Source organism: Mytilus galloprovincialis, chromosome 2 (assembly GCF_965363235.1).
Source record: "Mytilus galloprovincialis chromosome 2, xbMytGall1.hap1.1, whole genome shotgun sequence".
NCBI classification, from domain to species: Eukaryota; Metazoa; Mollusca; class Bivalvia; order Mytilida; family Mytilidae; genus Mytilus; species Mytilus galloprovincialis.
The window spans coordinates 5,299,885-5,321,808 of record NC_134839.1 but is presented as its reverse complement, the minus strand read 5'-3'; the positions used below and the strand labels follow the sequence as shown (position 1 = coordinate 5,321,808).

Below are 21,924 nucleotides of genomic sequence, written 5' to 3'. Positions count from 1 at the left end.
AACCATGCATTTCCCTTTCTTTGATTCTTAGCATAATTTATGTGCCCTTTTGTTAATCTTTTGCATGCTCGACTAGGTGCCCTTTTTCATTTGAGTTCCCACTGTGTGATAGGAGAAACACTAATCTTTGAACTCTTTATTCTAACAAAACACAAGCATCACAGATTGATGTCATCGATTCCTCTCTTGAAATCTGAAAATGGTTGATGTACACTTTTTGAGGGGGGTGGGGGTCTGAAAAAGTGTACGTTTTGTACACTTTGGAAAATGGTTGACAATTATGGATGACCCCTTACGACCTTACCATATTATTCATTGAACGCACTTAATGAAAGTAATGTTGGCATACCTTTTTGAGGTAAAAATAATCCAAATGTTCTATACGCAGTTGAATTTGTAACATTCAATATGTTCAGATGTGTTTAAAAGAAGATTTGTCAAAAATTAGATGTTATATTCATTGATTTTTAACATGATGAATAATGAAAATGTATATTATTTTAATTGTCTGAACTAAAAACAATATTATATATTTTGCGTCTGGGAGCAATATAAACATGATAAAAGCAGAAGCAAGACAATGGTATACCGAAAAAAAAACTTTACATTGCAAAAAGATGCACTAAAAAGTTAAAAAGATCGGTGAACAAACCTTTAAACAGACTTTTCCGGAATGGGTATATATGTCTGGTCTTCAATATTATAATTTCAAAACATGTTCAGGAGAAATGTAATCTATCATTAAAAAAAAAACTTACGCCTCCTCAATTTCATTGACGAAAGCGATGATTCCATGAGGGAAATCTATAGTTCAAACTAGAAAACAACTCGGAAATAGTAAGTATAAATTAAGTTGCTTACATAATTGAGGAGAAATGCTTTATGATGAATATAAGCTATCTTGTTGATTATCATTGTTAAGATGTTGATAGTAATTTTATACCAAATTGTTCAAAATTTGACTGCACTGAGAGAAAAAAAATATTTACTTTCGCAAAGGGTTTTAGACATCTACAGGCATTCCTTATATGAATAATACGAACGTTATGAAATAGAACACATGACCACAATGTATGCTCTTCTAATTGAAAGGTATTGGTTTGTTTACTCCAACTACACATCAAGTGACAATTGTATGAAATTTAAATGTTAATAAAAGACATAGCCAGAAATTAGTAGTGCTTTTGCTAATTAATATTCATAATATGTAAACGAGAATTGCAACAACAGTCATTATATTTCGTTTAAATGATGTATATTGTTGTGTATATTTTTTTCTGCCCCGGCAACCTGTTTATCATTTAAATTAAAATTAAAACAGAAATTTTTCAAAACTCCCTATCATTTTAATATAATTTCCGTGACCCGTATCCGATTTCTTTAGTATAATATTCAAATAAGCAAAGTGGCGTTGATTGCTGGATATGGAAGCACATGGTATGGGCTTCAGAGACGTCGATAGAATGTTATGTTCGCCCATTACGATTTGAAATTCAACTTGATCATTTGCATCGCACATTTTGATATTGAAAAGTTCTTCTGATAGTAAACAATGATTAGATTAAAACATACATTAAAAAATGGTCTTCCTATATATATCACTGGTATTAAACTGATAATCGTAACTGGAATTACGACTATCCCAATATGGCGACGGCAGATATAGGTAAAATCTTTACAGTCATTTTTCTTAAATGTAGCATGTTTTTGTCAATAGTTACTCAGCTGCAAGTTTTTTTTATACCATTACATCATATTTGAATCGTAACGGTGCACTGGGATTGTCTAAGCGCTTTGAAAATTGCCGTTGAAAAATTCGGGATGATAATCGTAACTCTATGGCATTTTTCTTGTTTGATAATCGTGACATGTATTTCGTTATCGGATAATAGAAACTGAAACATAATAAATGTGCATTTCAATGGTATTTTGTGTGTTTAAATGCAAATGTCCAGTTAAAGGATGACATTAACGAAAATAAAAATAAATGAATAAACTTACAGGTTAATATCTAGACCAAATTTACTTATATACATTTTGTATCTCGATTTATAACTTACAACAAAAGAGGGACGAAAGATACACATGCATAACCTTTGAATATATACATGTACCTGTTAAAGATATGGAAAATGATGCAGCTGTCGAATCAGTTATTGTGGAAAGTAGATATTTTAATTTCTTTCAAAGTTTGAATGTTATGTGCGCGTTTAAGGGTTGTTTGGGGGGGGGGGGGGGAAAGTGGAGATAAACAATATCCCATATCCCAAAAGTGCAATCCTTTCAAATCATTGCTCTAAATGAAAGTCCCGTAAACCATTTTTTAATATCCCATATGTTTTGCCTCCAATCTAAAATTCTGCGCGAAATGAACAAAAGTTTCCATCAATAACTTTATAACAGCATTATCGGATTTACCATTTGATACTTTTATCGGTGGATATGAGTGTTCATATTGCCCTCTTCCTTATATTTCAATAAAAATGCATATAGTTTATTTTTGGAGTGAAATGTATAATTCCGGTCAAAATAGCCGTTCATATTTTTTCCCGTGGATTACCTTTTTTTTCTGTTTTACACTGATATAATATAAAATTTTAAAAATTAAATTCAAATGTTTTGATCAAATTCCCATGTATTTTAGGACGTTTCTTTAAACAGTGTGGATGGTAAAGGATCTAGAATAGTTACCATTTATTGTTACTTATGTTTATTATTACTTTTGTTATTATCTTTATTAGCCTTACCTAAAAGGCGCGTATAGTCTTACACTTATTGCCATATATCATAACTCCCTAAAAAATTGCCTTTTCGCTCATTCCCATATATTGTGAAATTCCTATTTCTTGGAGTTTTCTGTATTTTAACATAGTTCGTGTTTTTCCCATTTCCAAATTTCTTGAAGCTTGTTCACTCTTCCAATTTTATGATATCTATTGATCAGCTGAGTTAATTCATTATGATCGATATTGGTTATTTTTGTTCTTATTTTGTACTGCTACCCACTGTTTCAGGGAGGGGGAGAGGTAAGGGTGACATTTTAACATGTTTACCCCGCGACATTGTATATGTGACAGTCCTAAGTAAGTAGTTCAGTAGTTGTCGTTAGTTCATGTCTGTAATAATTTGCCCCACCTAGGTGTTTTATTTTTTCGCGGTGTGTTCCCGCTTCAGTTTAATATTTTGATCAAGGTAGCTTTTGATGAAGTTGAAGTCAAATCAACTTTCAACTTAGTTCAAATTTTCTCTATAATATGATCTTTCTAATTTAATACCAAATTAGAGTTTTGGTCCCGATTGCACAGTCCACTGAACATAGAACGAGTAGGGCATCCGTGTAATATGGACACATTTTTGTTTGTAAATAGTTTTGTTACAAATGTGTCTGTTATATATAAAAAAAATTATCGAAATGTGATATGATTGCCAATGACAACTGTCCACAAAAAACCAAATACCAAAGAAATTAACAAATTAAGTCACTGCACGGCCTGCGACAATGGGTTTCTTCGCCAAAATGTATCATAATTTTCATGTCAGAGCCGATTTCAGCCGACTACATGTATGTGGTATTGGTTGTTTTCATTGTTGAGACCGAACGGTTGCCTATGATTGCTTACATCCACTTCATTCGAACTTTTATGGATAGTTGTCATTGGAAACCATATATTTTGTACCACTACTTATTTCACTTCGAAGTTCAGAATCCAGAATCCAGAAGTCCTTTCCATATAACAAAATCAAAAGCTCAAACACATCAAACGAATGTAAAAAATGTCCAAATATTAACTTGGAACAGACATTTCCTTATGCTAGCTAGCTACATGTAAGCATTTCACTTGTATGAACACATTAATAAGTCTTTTAGATATTATAGAAATTCAGTGTTTATTCCATAAACGTTCACCCGACTCACGGGTGTCGTCAATAATGGTCGTTTCCATATTTCTGTCGATTAAGAATATTATATTATTAAAGTTAGTTATTTGGTTGTCTGTTTTGAATACTGTAAATTCAGACATTATGGCGTTTTTATTATTACGAAAAATGCGACAATGTTATAGTCGCAATTATTCATACTCACAATTTGATTTTTTTTATATGAATTAAACAGGATTTTTCTCAATATCGCAAAAATTAAAATCGCATTTTAGTTTAAAATGACAAAATCGCAATTATAAATGCACGCAATAATTTCTGAATTGACAGTAAATTCACAACCCACCATTACTCGGAACGATTGAAAAGCTTATTACAATTACCATTTCACTCGACTCTGTACTTATGTATCCCGTCATACTTTGAACGACACAATTAGTTTATATCTTCCTGTGTGACGTCCAACGCGCTATTCTACGCCAGACTGAGTACTTTAAAAAAAACAATTAATCCTTTATGGATGGATTTTACAAACTAAATATAATCGTATAATAAAAAAGCAAAATAAGGATGTTAAATTTGATTTATGCCTTCTTGTGCTTCTCTGTTATATTTGCTTGTTTTATAGTGATTACGATTATACATGTAACACAATGTTGACTGCTGTACCTCTTTTTTTTTGACATATTTAGCTCACCTAGCCCATAGGGCCAAGTGAGCTTTTTTCATCACTTGGCGTCCGTCGTCCGTCGTCGTCGTCCTCGCCCGTTTACTTTTAGAAAAATTTTCTCTTCTGAAACTACTGGGGCAAATGAAAACAAACTTGGCCTAAATCATTCTTATGGTATCCAGTTTAGAAATGAATCCGATGACCACGCCAATCAATCAAGATGGCCGCCATGGCTTAAATAGAACATAGGGGTACAATGCAGTTTTTGGCTTATAGCCACGAAACTAAAGCATTTAGAGCAAATCTGGCATCCCGTAAAAATGTTCATCCGATCAAGATATATCTGCCCTGAAATTTTCAGACGCATCAGACAACCCGTTGTTGGGTTGCTGCCCCTAAATTGCTAATTTTCAGGAAATTTTACAGTTTTTGGTTATTATCTTGATTATTTGAATACATAGAGATAAAAATTAAAATGACAAAATTGTTTAGCAAGGTAATTTCTACAAATAAGTAAATATGACCAAAATGGTCAATTAACCAAGAGTTTTTGTACCTTTTCTTAATTTTTTGTAAGTTTTACGAAAACCTTTTCCTCTAAAACTACTTGGCCAAATTAAACCAAACTTGTCCTAAATCATTCTTAGGTATCTTGTTTAAAAAAATGTATCCGATGATCCCGCCAATCAACCAAGATGACTGTCCTGAATAAACATAAAACATACATGTAAAATGCAGTTTTTGGCTTATGCATGTATCTCCGAAACCAAAGCATGTCAAGCAAATCTGACACGGGATGCATCTGTCCATCAGGTCAAGACCTATCTGCCCTGAAATCTTTAGACGCATCATTCAACTTGTTGATGGTCTCAGAATTAGTAATTATATAATTGTTTTACAGTTCTTGATTATTATATTGAATATCATAATAGATAGAGATAAACTGTAAACAGGCAAATTGTTCAATAAAGTAAGATCTACAAAAAATTCAAATGACCAAAATAATCAATTGACCCCTTTAGGAGTTATTGTCCATCATAGTCACTTTTTTACAATTTTTTGTAGATTTTTGTAATCTTTTACAAAGTTCTTCTCCTGAAACTACTGATACAAATTTAACCAAACTTGGCCAAGTCAGAGAATCTAAACAGACTAAAAGATCAGATATACAAGATCAACAAAATAAAGATTTTTTGTCATGGTCTATTCTCTTCTACATTGTTGGAGAGTGTTCTTTGTTTCATATGCCCATATACCAAGGTGAACGACACAGCCTCTTAAAGGCCTCTAGTTACCTATTGTGTCCTGTTTCTTTTGTCAACCCATCGTTGTCAATATAATGGAATTTGATGCAATTGTCATACAAGTGAGGGGTTTGGCTAGCTATAAAACCAGGATTTATCCACGATTGTCTACATAAGAAAGTGCCTTTACCAAGTCGGGAATATGACAGTTGTTATCCATTCGTTTGATTATTTTGTGCTTTTGATTTCGCAATTTGATCAGAAAGTTTTCTTCTTGAATTTCCTTGGAGTTTTTGTGATTTACTTTTTTGGTAGTAAGGTTATCGTAGGGCAATTTTTAATTTGTCTTTTTGTGTTAACCCCATTTTCTCTTGGTATACTATGAGTTCTTAGTAACTTGTAAATTTAGTTAAGTAATTAGTTTAATTGAAGAAAAAAATACAAAGTATATAACTTCAAGTCAAATTCAATCAATTGAATAGTGAGCGCACTCGGTGTCCGAATGGGCACAATCTAAGGTATATTTTATCCGTGATACCCTTGGTGTCTGTTCATGATCCTCATACAGACTCGATCAACTTGACACTGGCAACGTCCTCGGACTTGTCTTTCACAGATTCCTGCACATCCTGCACACGTTGGTCTTAAAACTCTTCTCAGAGCCTTCCACACATTACCTTCAGCTAAGGGCGGGTGAGACGACAAGAGTTGCTGCAACAGAAGAGAATATGATTTAAGGTGTAATACCACCAAATCATGGTACGTTACATCTGCTTGTATACAAAAATAGGTCGAAAAAAAATAGTCCCTTGAAATGACAGTTGTAGGTAATTTATCCTACATTTTTTTGCAATAAAACATTTCTTAAACATAGGTCTTGGGTATTTTAAAGCACCATTATTTTTTTATTTGGGGTTGCTATAGAATATTTTATAAACCTGAGGTTACATGGTTACTAAAGCTTGAACACAGGTTAAATAAGGGGAGAAATTTGATTAGTTAACTTCAAGTGATGGTTATTTTCTTATATTCAATAAAATGTTATATGTATTGCTATAGTACTGGACAGGATAAAACATTACTTATGGAACGCCACAGCTGCCTTATGGTAAGAATAACCATGTCATTAAGGTTAGAGATATATCATGAAGCAAATGTTCTATACTATAAAGACATTTGACTATAATACTTTGTCAGTTCGCTATATCACAAAGATACATTTATATACTATAAAGACATTTGACTATAATACTCTGTCAATTCGCTATATCACTAAGATACATTTATATACTATAAAGACATTTGACTATAATACTCTGTCAATTCGCTATATCACTAAGATACATTTATATACTATAAAGACACTTTGATTTAACATGGAGCTACCTGTTCATACTATTCTGTCATTTCACTTTGATGTGAATAATTTTGTCATACTATTATGTCATATAACTATCTTATAAAGACATATTTCAATATCAAGCTAACAATTCTTATATCACGGGGTGTCATCTATACACCAGTAGACCACAGGCGCTTGGGTCTATGATACAGATTTTTTTTTTTTTTTTTTTTTTTTTTTTTATTAAAATATTCAATTTTCTATATTTATAATACATATATCACTTCTGTGCATGTCTCACCTAGTTTCGAGTGATTTAAACGACCCAGAGAAAATACCTAATTTTACTATCCATACTAAGAAACATACCTAGTTTCGAGTGATTTAAACGACCCAGAGAAAATACCTAATTTTACTATCCATACTAAGAAACAAAATTTGTTTCTTAGTATGGATAGTAAAATTAGGTATTTTCTCTGGGTCGTTTAAATCACTCGAATCTAGGTGAGACATGCACAGAAGTGATATATATGTATTATAAATATTGAAAATTGAATATTTTAATCCAAAAAAAAAACAACAAAAAACAAGATCATTTCATCATACCATAAGACCATTTCATCGTACCATAAGACAAAGCTATAAATAGCGGGGAAAATTCCCCGCGAAATTAATCGCCAACATCGATTGTAATAAAAAAAAAGGCCGTGAAGGAAATCTTTTTGCGGACCTCAGGGAATCGCTTTCAAGATGAATGAATTTATCAAATCTAATGTTGCATTTGCCCTCAGCAATGCGGAGTTGACAAGACTTAGTTTCGACTAGATAGGCGACACATACAGATTGGTACCCAAAAAAAATAAACAAGCACAAACTAAATAACATTAAAGACGAAAACAAAAAGATAGCATATATTCTTTCGCCAAATTTTGATCATCATTAAAGCAACTTGTTTTTTAGATCGTTTACTTAAACAAAGTGTTTGCAAATCATTTGACAGGTATACCGGTACGATGCAAAATGTGTAACCCGTATCCGTACCAACTTTCCCCGTACCCATTATAATTTGGCCGTATTCTTGAATATTATTATTAACTTAAAGCTGAAAGATAGTGCAGATCGGCAAATGTTTGGACTGACATTAATGTTAAAATCATAATGATCTGTTAAATGAAGTTAACAAATCTATGGTGAAAGTCGATAAATCTTTATTTTTCTATCTACACTTTACGAACTTATCTAGCAGTTTACATATACACATCTTTGGGTCTTGTACGCTAATCTTTTCATATAAGTTAAAATTTAAGTACAACCTGAATTATAAACAAACAATTACATTCATATATACAGTTAATTTGTAGCCAGCCAAATAGGCTTACGATCTAGTCTTAGATGCATGATTTTTTTATTAGTTGTTAGTGGCTTTGAACTAGCACTAGCTGTCAGATAACTGCGAGTACTCTCAGATCTGTACCTAGTGTCTTTTTGTTGTTGGGATGTACAAGTACTCGGCCACGTCCACTTGTATGTTTGTGCATCTGATGAGTTAAGCCTTTTTCAACTGATTTGTATAGTTCGTTCTTATGTTGTACTGTTATACCACTGTCCCTTGTTAGTGGGAGGGTTGGGATCCCGCTAACATGTTTAACCCCGCCACATTATGTATGTATGTGCCTGTCCCATGTCAGGAGCCTGTAATTCAGTTTTATATAAATAAGGCCTTAGGTTTTCTCGTTTGAATTGTTTTACATTGTCATTTCGGGGCCTTTTATAGCTGACTATGCGGTATGGGCTTTGCTCATTGTTGAAGGCCGTACGGTGAACTATAGTTGGTCTTTCATCTTGTAACAGTATTAAAACATTTGACTTCTCTACTCTTTACACAAGTATTCCACATTCCAAACTTAAAGACAAATTAAAAGAGCTGGTATTACTTTGCTTCATAAAAAAGAATGGCCAACGTAGATACAAGTATCTTGTCTTAGGGAGGGATAAATCCTACTTTGTAAAGAATCACTCTGATTCAAACAAAAAATTCTCTGAAACCGATATTATCAAGATGCTTGATTTCTTGATTGACAACATATTTGTTACGTTCGGAGGACGTGTTTTTCAACAGACTGTCGGCATACCAATGGGAACAAACTGTGCCCCTCTACTTGCAGACTTGTTTCTTTATTATTATGAGGCTGACTTCATGCAGGAACTTCTTAGGAAGAAAGATAAGAAGTTAGCAATATCCTTTAACTCTACTTTCCGCTATATAGATGACGTTCTTTCACTAAACAATTCAAAATTTGGTGACTATGTGGAACGCATCTATCCCATCGAATTGGAGATAAAGGATACTACAGATACAGTTAAGTCAGCTTCATATCTTGACTTACATCTAGAAATTGACAATGAGGGTCGGTTGAAGACAAAACTTTACGACAAAAGAGATGATTTCAGCTTTCCAATTGTGAACTTTCCATTTCTAAGTAGCAACATTCCAGCAGCACCTGCATACGGGGTATATATCTCTCAAATGATACGATATTCCCGTGCTTGCATTTCCTATCATGATTTTCTTGATAGAGGGTTACTGCTCACAAGGAAGCTATTAAATCAAGAGTTCCAAATGGTGAAGTTGAAATCATCCCTTCGTAAATTTTACGGACGCCATCACGAGTTGGTTGACCGTTATGGAATAACCATTTCACAAATGATATCGGATATGTTCCTCACGTCGTAACTACAATCCCCTTCCCTTTCATGAATTTGACCTACCGAATTAGACTATTTACCGGATTTGTAATCACATAAGCAACACGACGGGTGCCGCATGTGGAGCAGGATCTGCTTACCCTTCCGGAGCACCTGAGATCACCCCTAGTTTTTGGTGGGGTTCGTGTTGTTTATTCTTTAGTTTTCTATGTTGTGTCATGTGTACTATTGTTTTTCTGTTTGTCTTTTTCATTTTTAGCCATGGCGTTGTCAGTTTGTTTTAGATTTATGAGTTTGACTGTCCCTTTGGTATCTTTCGTCCCTCTTTTGGTAAGTTCTGTGTCATTTTGGTCTTTTTGTAACAGTTGTTTCATTGGCAATCATATCACATCTTCTTTTTTTTTCTATCTTATGATGCACTGTACATTAAGTATCATTATTTATTGAAAATGAAATATATAAATAAATAAATATAGTTCGTATTTAAAAGAAATTTTTAAAATGTATAACATTTAAAAAATTGCGTATGTGAAAGTGTAACTTATTTCCATTATGCATGGTATGGAGTCATCTGGTGTGTTAAGAAATTGACTACCAAAGTGTTGAAGAGGGCAAATTTGTGGATAGAAACACAGCCATGAACACCCAGACTTTCGGCTGTGAAAAAAATACTGTGCTTTTTATTTAACAAGTAATGGGAATATTGTTGTATCATATTATATATTTCTGACATAATCTGCTACCTATTTACATATTCAGCATGTATTTCTTGTTTGAGATATGCCGATATTCAAACCACCATAACTTTCTCCTGTCCCGATATGAATATAATATTTGTTACTGGACGGTAAATACTTGTTCATCACTATTATCAATTTTTCTCCAATTAATAATCCAGCCTTAGACTTGAAATTCAACGGGATATAGTATATATATGTCGCATCCATGTTATTATAATATATTTAATAGTGTTCATTTCGAATCCTTTATATCGGTTTATTCATTCGTTTCTATTTCGTTTCTCACTTTAGGGACTGTGCAATATTATCTGAGCGTGGGGCCGGTGTACAGCAAATATTAAAAAAAAAAATTACACCCCGCACATATTTATTAAAAAAAAGTTCTTGCTCCGCTTCAATTAATGAAAAAAAGTCCTTGCCCCGCTTGAAAAAATGAAACACATATATGGAAACATGATATTTTTAAACTAAAATGCACAACATTCAATAATACATGTATATCAGAGTTGATATTTCAACTCAAATGCATATAATTCAATATTATAAAGATTTTATTTTTGTGAAGGAAGTCAACTTAGGAGCGATTTGATTGAATGTAATGTACACTATATGTTTGTGTATTTATCTATGAATAACTGCAGTGTGTATATTTACAATATAACTTTTGAAGCCTATTGAAATATTTTCTAGAGAATTATTTGAAAAGACTTTAAAAAATTTATAAATTTGGTGTAAAATGACAGTGGACATCAGACTTCAGTTATGTTATACTATTTTGAAGCTTTTGATTTGTACATTTGATTTTTATCACAAAGAATAAAAAGTATTCACCAAGAACAATACTGTTGAGAAAAATGCTGATTCATCCTTATAAGTCAAATTGATGGATACTGATATAAAACTTTATGCTAGGAGTTCATTATTAACTATATTGTATAAAATACACCCAACTATAGTTCTTTAGTATTTCAATTGGAAACACCAGAATTCAAGTTGCGACAAATGTTTTTAACTGAGATATTTGCCTTCTTTGATGTGTAATTCCCTAAATGTATCACTTGGGTATTTCTCTAGGTATAATCTATAAAAATGGGAAATGTTCTGGTTAGGTTTGTACTGTTTATGGAAAAAGGCAATATTTAGTCACACTAGAAGCCTTTTCAGTGTTAAAATTGTCCATCTAAGAAAAATAGAGGCCCACTTGAGGCCAAATTTAGATAGAATTTATATTCTCCTGTGTAAAGAATTGTTCACATTCTTGGCAATTCATGCAGAAAGTATTTCAATTTTTGATTTTGTAGTTTCTAACTTTTATTATATCAGGCATATATAATTTTTCATTTTCTACTGTTTGCAAGGACTTTGTTGGAAATTAATACTCCCAAGGGACATAATTCAGCTTTTTCATAGATTAAGTTGTAATTCTTTTAATGTTTAAGAATTGAATTTTATTATGTTAAAGATTTATCTAAAATACAATTGAACTTGATTTATATTTAAGCATTGTTTTACCATATGTTATGTCATATGTTTAATTTACAAAACATTGTTTATAGTTTTCCAGATATTTTATTTATATAGACAATGCTTAATAATAATGTACTATAGGCAATTTAATATTTTTTTAAAGTGATAAACATTTATTAGGTCTTTCCACTTTTCTGTGGAAAGACCTATTGTTTTTCTTCTGATTATTTTTTTTTTTTTTTTTTTTTCTTCCGCCTAATTTTGTTCTTGCGATAAACATTTGTTTCGCAATAAGTCGCTTAGATATTTGGTATATGATATCGAACAGTTTATGCGCTTTTGTAATTTACCCTGCGTAAACGAATACTTTTCTTTGTAGGAGTTATCTCCCCAAACACTGTTTTCCTTGTTAGCGCATCTCCTTCGCAACCGTAAAATATTATGACAAATTTATTTTACAAAATTGCTCGTTATATCCTTCGCATGATTTGTCCTATTTTGACCGAAGTGATATGAACGCTCCATATGAGAGTTATTTCCCCTTATGCATTTGATATAAGTGAATTGCATTTCTAACTGGTAAACCATAATTGATAGAGACTTAGGATCTTTTGATTTGAGGTCCTTGGTCCAAAAAAATGAAAATTAGGTCAAGGTCAAAGGTCAAGGTCATATTCTAATTTTTGAATTTGGCTCATTTTCACTCATTTCCAGAAACCGTATGAGATATCGACAAATTATTTTTTCTAAATTGTTTGTTACGACATGTCGTAACACGTAAATTTTGCTTGCAAGGGTACGTTGAATGTAAAAGTGAGTTTTCTCCCCTTTGGTATTTAAAATACGCGTATGGTGATATAACTCATTAACTAAACATAATTAAGACCTATGGTCTTTTGATTTGAGGTTCTTGGTTAATGACCTTGAAATTGATCTCAAGGTCATAGTTTAATTTGACGTCCTAGATTTTGACCTTTGCTTTTACCTTATGTGTATACATGATAAAGCCATGAGACTTTTGGCAAACGGTATCAAACCATTTAAGCTTGAAAAAAAAACCGGAAGTGACCTTGTGTAAACCGGAAGTAGCTATTTATTGTACTTTATTTATATAAAAGTATATAGAACCAGATATTTTTGAAATCAGTGTCAAGTTAATAGTCAAATATTATCGGAAATAGCGTTTTTTTAACCGGAAGTAAGAAATTATCTCCCTTATCTAAAACAATATTGTTTAGAAACCATAGATTTTTGGAATCAGCGTACAATAAGCTATCATTTGACGATTGAAATGACATTTAAAACCTATTTTTACACCTTTCATATCAAAATTCATGTTTTGGTGGAAAGACCTTCAATTGTTCTCTGAACAATTGGTTTTTAATTTTTCTTATTTTAGTTTAAAAATTCTTTGTACGTACAATGCACATGTACATTTTATACATTCTGTTGATCAGAAATTCATTTGATAATGATTATTAAAAGCATAAACACATATAAATATAATGAAGCACTGTATTAGGTTATTTTGTTGTAGATTCAATTGTGTTTATTTCTATCAAGTTTCTTTTTCCTAAAGAAATCACAAATATATGTTTTGATAAGAATATTTAGACCTTTAAACATTCAGATAGTTTTAATCTGTTATACTCTGATTTAATTTTTTTATGCACACACGAAGGGTTTTTAAAAAAGTGTGCGCCCCGCCAAATGTTGTTACAAAACACTTTGCCCCCCGCTCATAAATTGCATGAAAAAAAGTATTTGCCCCGTCCATGTTTCCACAGGCCCACTTCATATATACTAGGTTAAAGTGCGTGCTGCTTGAATATGTCAATTTTTCTGCTAATATTGTGAATAGGTAGGACAAAATATCAGAAATATATGATAAGAATAAAAAAAAATCACCTTCCTTGTTAAATAAAAAGCCCGGTATTTTTTTCACAGCAAAAATTCGAGGTGTTCATGGCTGTGTTTCTGTCCATAAATTTTCCTTCTACGTTACTTTGGTAGTAAATTTTTCAACACACTTCATGTAACCAAACCAAAATGGAAAAAGGTCACACTTTCACATATGCAAATTTTAAATGTTGTGCATTTGTAGAATCTTAATTATACGGAAAGGGTAGGGTACCGGAAACCCAACGGTACCCTCTATCAGTTGAGTATTGTAATGCATCCCCTCCCGGTCCTCTTTGACCTGAAGATGTCTATGTAAAACGCTAGATAGTTCGTAAAAATTATATAGATAAGTTAAGATTTATCAACTATCAGCATGGATTTGTTATCTTCATTTTACAGATCATTACCTTTTAAATTTGGCGAAAAGAATAAGGCCATCTTTTTGGTTTTATCTTTTATGTTATCATGGTTATTTAGTTTTTGTTTGTTTATTTTTAGAGGTACCAATCTGTATGTGTCGCCTATCTTGTCGACACCAAGTCTTTTCAACTCTGTATCGCTGAGGGCAAATACAACATTAGAGTCGATACATTCATTCATCTTGAAAGCGATTCCCTAAGGTCCGCAAAAAAAGTTTCCTTTAAGACCTTTATTTATTATTACAACGGATGTTGCTGATGAATTCGCGGGGAATTTCGCCGCTATTTATAGATTTGTCTTATGGTACAATGTATAATGAAATAGTCTTATGGTATGGTGCAATGGTATTATGGTATGATGAAATGTTCTTGTAGTGTAATCACTTGTAGTCTACTGGTAACCGTATATAGATAACACCTCGTGATATAAGAATTCTTAGCTTGATATTAAAATATGTCTTTATAAGATAGTTATATGACGTTATAGTATGACAAAATTGTTTTATGTTATATCGAGATGATTGTATAGTATAGAAATGTATAATCGTTATAATATACTGAGGTGACAACTTAGTATAAAATAGTTGCTTAATGTTATATTAAGATGTCTTTGTAGTAGAAAATGTATCTTTATGCCATAGCAATATCACATAATAGTTTAGTAAAATGACAAATCAGTATGAAAACGTAGCTCCATGCTATATCGAGATGTCTTCATAGTATCTAAATAGTGTCTAAATATTATCTTCATAACATAGTGAAATGACAGAATAGTATGAACAGGTAGCTCCATGTTAAATCAAAGTGTCTTTATAGTATATAAATGTATCTTAGTGATATAGCGAATTGACAGAGTATTATTGTCAAATGTCTTTATAGTATATAAATGTGTCTTAGTGATATAGCGAATTGACAGAGTATTATAGTCAAATGTCTTTATAGTATATAAATGTATCTTAGTGATATAGCGAATTGACAGAGTATTATAGTCAAATGTCTTTATAGTATAAAACATTTGCTTCATGATATATCTTTAACCTTAATGATATGGTTATTCTTGTCATAAGGCAGTTGTGGCGTTCCATAATTACTCATGCCAAGTTGTTATGTTCTCATCTTGAGAGGCCAATTGAATTAATCCATATAATTAATACATATTTATTATAAGACTACATGATATAGAACTGCACGTTATAAAACCTCAGTGTGTTATTTATTACAAAGTCAATGAACTTTAAGCACGTGTAACTGTTATAATGTCAATCAAGATAAGATAAGCGGATTCTCTATAAACGTAAACATTGACCAGATGATATATCAATATCATTACAACCCCCCTCTTGAGACAAGCAATTAATTTAACACAGTTCATTAAGTCACATTGAAAATCTAGCCAGTTTGTGTTGTATGTTGAATCTAATTAACTACGATAAATATTTACAGACAGCATGCAATTTAACGATCATACGAAATTACTTTAAAAAATCACATGGTGATCAATAAAGAAAATAGAGAAAATGTGTTCTCAAATAAGTAGTAAACGTATACTAAACTTTATTAATTTTGATGAACAAATTTAAAGAAATTGTGATTAACTATTTAAATAATTTCATACAAACGTAAGGTCAGGATAGACTCTCCTGCCTATCCTACTCGCAAAATCTGAGCAATGGCATTATTCTGTCCCTTACGGCACATCTCAGATTTCCTCATGAATTTAACACTCCTCTATTAGTTGAGTAGGTTTTTTGACAGATCTTTCACTTCTTCTTACATACGATGGTTCTATAGATTGTTCATCAGTTATAAAGTCAACATCGTTGTTATTGTTTTAATTTTCTAGATATTTTTTCTGTACATGTTGCGTTAAAAAATTTGTCTTTCTGGTGTTTCAATCACGTATGAATTCGAAGTGTTATTATTTCTTTCAACAGTTCCTTGGTCCAATTTTTCTTTAGGCTTGTGCTGGAATCGAATAGTGTCATTCGGTTGTAATTCAGGTAATGGTTTTGAACTTTTATCGTAATATTGTTTTTTAATTTTTTGTTGTTTCATTTTGGTTAGCGCGTTCTTTAAAAGAGGGACGAAAGATAGCAAAGGGACAGTCAAACTCATAAATCTAAAATAAACTGACAACGCCATGGCTAAAAATGAAAAAGACAAACAGACAAACAATAGTACACATGACAAAACATAGAAAACTAAAGAATAAACAACACGAACCCCACCAAAATCTAGGGGTGATCTTAGGTGCTCCGGAAGGGTAAGCAGATCCTGCTCCACATGTGGCACCCGTCGTGTTGCTTATGTGATAACAAATCCGGTAAATAGTCCAGTTCGGTAGGTCACATTCATGAAAGGGAAGGGGATTGTAATTACGACGTAAGGAATAAATTCGATATCATTTGTGAAACGGTTATTCCATAACGGTCAACCAACTCGTGATGGCGTCCGTAAAATTTACGAAGGGATGATTTCAACTTCACCATTTGGAACTTTTGGTTTAATAGCGTCCTTGTGAGCAGCAACCCTCTATCAAGAAAATCATGATAGGAAATGCAAGCACGGGAATATCGTATCAATTGGGAGATATATATCCCGTATGCAAGTGCTGCTGGAATGTTGCTACTTAGAAATGGAAAGTTCACAATTGGAAAGCTGAAATCATCTCTTTTGTCGTAAAGTTTTGTTTTCAACAGACCATCATTGTCAATTTCTAGATGTAAGTCAAGATATGAGGAATACTTAACTGTATCTGTAGTATCTTTTATCTCTAGTTCGATGGGATAGATGCGTTCCACATAGTCACCAAATTTTGAATCTATACTATTAAACGAGAAGACCTCATTTTGTGTGTCGCTTCTCTTCCTCCCACAATAAATTAATCATCATGCCTCTGTGTACAATAAATACCGTGAATAGTCGCATTTGTCATACAGTCTTATGACTATTCCGTTTGGAGTATTTTGGGAAAAAAAAGGCGTCCGGATATTGTTCCGCCATCAAACCAACTCTTAAGTCAAATATGACTTCCGGTTTAAACATTGAGAATCAGTCGCATGATAGATAACGAAAATTAAAAAAAAGATAAGCCAATCAGAGCGTTGTCAATATTGTGGTTTTTAGATCGTAAGAACCACTACTATCATACCTCGGTTTAAACTTGCACATAATTTTCATAAGTACTCGGACGGGGACAAGACAATTATTTTCGCGTTTGTCTGCATGTATGCTAAAACAAAGTATGATTAATATAAGTACTACTATAATTATATATATAAAGAGACTCTTTAATATAGCAGTGATCGCCATGGAGAAGAAACTAAGAATTAATAGTTAATCAGTAGAAAATTTAATAGATCTTCACTTTAATATTTATAATATAAAAACGTATGTTCATAGTAAACAGAAAACAAAATAATAACAAACTTTGAAAAAAAGGGCTTTCAAATATTGTCCTGTCACCATGTACCTACATGACTTTTGATATAATCTTTTACAAAAATTCAAGCTTGAAATGCCTGCAATTTCGCTTTTAAATCAAACAGGGTTCCGGTTTTAAACTTGCACATAAATTTCATAAGAGTACTCGGGGACACGACAACATATATCGCATTGATAGAGACTCTCTATATAATATAGCAGTGATCGCCTATGAGAAGAAACTTGAAATTGATAGTTAATAGCAAATACACTTTAGTATATGTATGTTCATAGTATATAGAAACGCGAAAATAATGGAATTTAACTGAAAACAAAAATAATACCGGATTTTGGAAGCAAGGGAGAGGGTTTACCAAGTACCTATTAATTTTGATACCTTTTCTGAAATACTCCAGACACAAAATCTTTTACAAAAATTCTGCCTACAACAGTTTACATACTTTCAACCAAGCTCTAAATGCCCGTAATTCGCGGGTGTGTTCTAATTATTTAAGAACATCATCTATATATCGGAAAGTAGAGTAAAAGGATATTGCTAACTTCTTATCGTTCTTCCTAAGAAGTTCCTGCATGAAGTCAGCCTCATAATAATAAAGAAACAAGTCGGCAAATAGAGGGGCACAGTTTGTTCCCATTGGAATGCCGACTTCTTGTGGAAAAATACGTCCTCCGAACGTAACATATATGTTGTCAATCAAGAAATCAAGCATCAGTTTCAGAGATTTTTTTCTTTGAATCAGAGTGATCCTTTACAAAGTAGGATTTGTCCCTCCCTAAGACAAGATACTTGTATCTACGTTGGCCGTTCTTTTTTATGAAGCAAAGCAATACCAACTCTTTCAATTTGACTTTTAGTTTGGAATGTGGAATACTTGTGTAAAGAATAGAAAAGTCAAATGTTTTAATACTGTTACAAGATGAAAGAGAGTTAGATTGTATGAACTCTAAAAGATCTTTGTAATTTTTAAGTATCCACATCTGATTCACGCCACCTTTAGAATAGACAGTTTCACAATAACTTTGAAGTCCGTCTTTGGTTGCTGATAAAATAGATGTTAATAATTTAGAAAGAGGTTTCGTGGAGCACTTCGAAGACCCAGCAATATACCGTTGTTTGTAAGGAAACTTATGTAGTTTAGGTATCCAATACAGTGATGGAAGATCCAGTTCTTCATCTTTGGCTGAAATTCCAAAGGAACACAGAACAGACCTATGATTATCCAGGATTTCCTCTTTGGCAAGTGTCGTGAGGGTATATGTTGAGTTTCCAAGTGAATTGCCAATACCTAATTCGTTTATCAAGCAGTTAATATAATGAGTTTTACACACAAAAACGATGTTGTTTGGGGTTTTATCTGCGGGGACAACAACATATTTGTCATGGAGGTAGGATAGGTATTTGGGTCTTTAAAGATTGACGTAGCATGGACATTGATAGACCCATTCAGTTTCTTAATTCTGATTTGTATCAACGACCTCACTGCCTTAATCCATTCGGAAAGAGTGTCTACGTCTTCCGTCTCGCGCTTAGCCCATTGCCTGGCATAATCCTCTACTAAATCCATCAAAATTTTAAAGTTGTATTTCCAATTGATGGATATGGCTCACGATATTTCGGACCTTTCGATAACACATTTCGTAGAGAAGTGTTATTAACAATGTTGAGGTCACCGGTAATAACATGGCCAGCAGGATTATATGTGAATTAGGAATTAGCACAAGTGCAATCAGGAGGTTTAGACTTGAAGTCGTCAATATCGAGATCCTGCAAAACGTGTTTGTAATTGAAAATTTTAGTTGCAATAGGTTTGGTATAGGTAAAAGAAATGATTGGTCTTTGTCGCATTTTGGTTTCAAACGGTTCTTTATTGTCGGAATTGTTATCCTCAGTCTTCTATTCATTAAGAGTTGAGCTGATGAGTCAAGATTTTCCAACGGCGTATTTCTGTATTTTAACATAGTAATATACGGATCTTTTCCGTCCTGTTTCGATTTGCTTAGCATTTTCTTGACGCTTTGAACGAATCTCTCAGCTAATCCATTGGACTGTTGATATTGTGGACTAGACACTGTGTGTGTGAATCCCCATGATTCTGCAAATTGTCGAAATTCAGCTGATACGTATTGCGATCCTGAATCACTTCGGACTTTTGTCGGTATGCCGTTTCTCGCAAAAACGGATTTCATATGTGTTATAACGCATAACGCACTTAATTATGTTCTCTTATTTCAAAATTACAAAATATCTTGAGTAGTAATCGACAATGATTAGGTAATTGTTATTGTTCCAATAAAAAAATATCGGTACCAACTGTCATCCACGGTAGATCCGGACATTCACTTTCGGACATTTGCTCTTTTGTGTTTGATCGTCTGCTTTCTAAGCACACACTGCATTTCGAAATAAATCAGTTATCTGTGCATTAATTCCTGGCCAAAAAATAGAGTCTCTTGCTAATTTTTTTTTTTTTCTATTCCCAAATGTCCTTCATGTAGTTTGTTGAGAATATTCCTTCTCATACTCGCTGGTATAATTATCTTTTCTCCTTTTAAGATAGTTCCATTTACGTTTGAAAATTCATCCCGGAAATTCCAGTATTCAAAAACCTCCTAGGGAACCTAATTTTTCTCATCTGGCCAGCCGTCTATTATTAGCCTGATCAGTGTTTGTAAGGAACCATCCTTTGAAGTTTCTTCCGTTATTTGTTCAAGATTTCTAGCAGACATTGATGTATTTCTTATGACCATGTTCACGAAACACTCTATGTCATTTTCCACTTCATTATTTGTGTTGATCTTTATCGGCGCTCGCGATAACATGTCTGGAACTATGAAATCCTTCCCTGGTATGTATTTCAGTGAGAAGTCATATTTTGAAACCTCAATAACATCCTCTGTAGTCGTGGCGGAGCACGCTCTTGAGATTTTCTCACGATCATCTCTAACGGTTTGTGGTCAGATTCAACATTTATGTGTTTACCATACGTGTAATCGTTAAATCTTTCCAATCCAAATAGCACACCAAGCAATTCTCTTTCTATGTTTGCATATCTGCTTTCGGCATCTGTCAATGATCTTGATGCATATGCAACAGGTTTATTGTCCTGTATCAACATGGCCCTTAGACCGCATTGGGATGCATCACAACTTACAGTAACTGGATTCGTTGGTTGTTGTGGAAAAGCCGAAAACAGGAAAGCTGAGGATTTGTTTAGATCCAAGAAATTTGAATAAAGCGATAAAAAGAGAACATTTTGCGCTACCAACAATAGAGGGTCAGATAACCACACGACTGACTGTGCTAAATATCTAAGTAAACTAGACTGTAATAGTGGATATTGGCAGTTAAGCATGGATAAAGAAAGCCAGCTCCTTACTACGTTTAACTCTCCATTCCGGAGGTATTGCTTCTTACGAATGCCTTTTGGAATTAAATCGGCACAAGAAGTATTTCGAAAGCGAGTGTCACAATTGTTTGAAAACTTAAAAGGAGTTGAAACTGATATCGACGATATTCTAGTGTGGGGAACAAAGCAAAAGGAACATGATGATAGACTTCGCTCAGTTCTCAACAGATGTCAAGAGGTTGGACTTACTTTAAATGCCGAAAAATGCAAGTTTCGAGTAAAAGAGGTGACGTACTTAGGACACACTCTAAGCGCAGATGGAGTAAGACCCGATGAGGAAAAATACGGGCTATCAAAGAAATGCCGGCTCCAACAGACAAAAAAGAAACACAACGACTACTAGGGACATATTCAATACCTTTAAAATCCAGGAAGGAGACAAAGGCAAAACTGCACCACTTTTCACGCATTTTGAAAGATATTGCATTCCGCGTAAAAATGTAACTATGGAACGTTACAAGTTCAACACAAGAGTACAGGGAAATCAGAATCGATAGATCAATTCGTAACGGATTTAAGAAACATGACTCAAAATTGTGCATTCGGAGCAATCACGGAAGAACTCGTACGAGATCGTGTTGTGTGTGGAACTAACTCTGAAAGAGTAAAGGAAAGACTACTTAGGGATGACGAGTTGACACTTGCTAAGGCAATACTTGCATGCCGAGCAGATGAAGAATCCAAACGTTAGATAAAAACTTTGA

General features: G+C 33.1%; 1 protein-coding gene across 2 annotated transcripts in view; it reads right to left on the bottom strand.

Annotated features, from left to right (window-relative positions):
• Positions 1-21,924, bottom strand: part of LOC143062724 (uncharacterized) — a 141,895-nt gene that overhangs the window by 72,954 nt on the left and 47,017 nt on the right. The window lies entirely within an intron of this gene.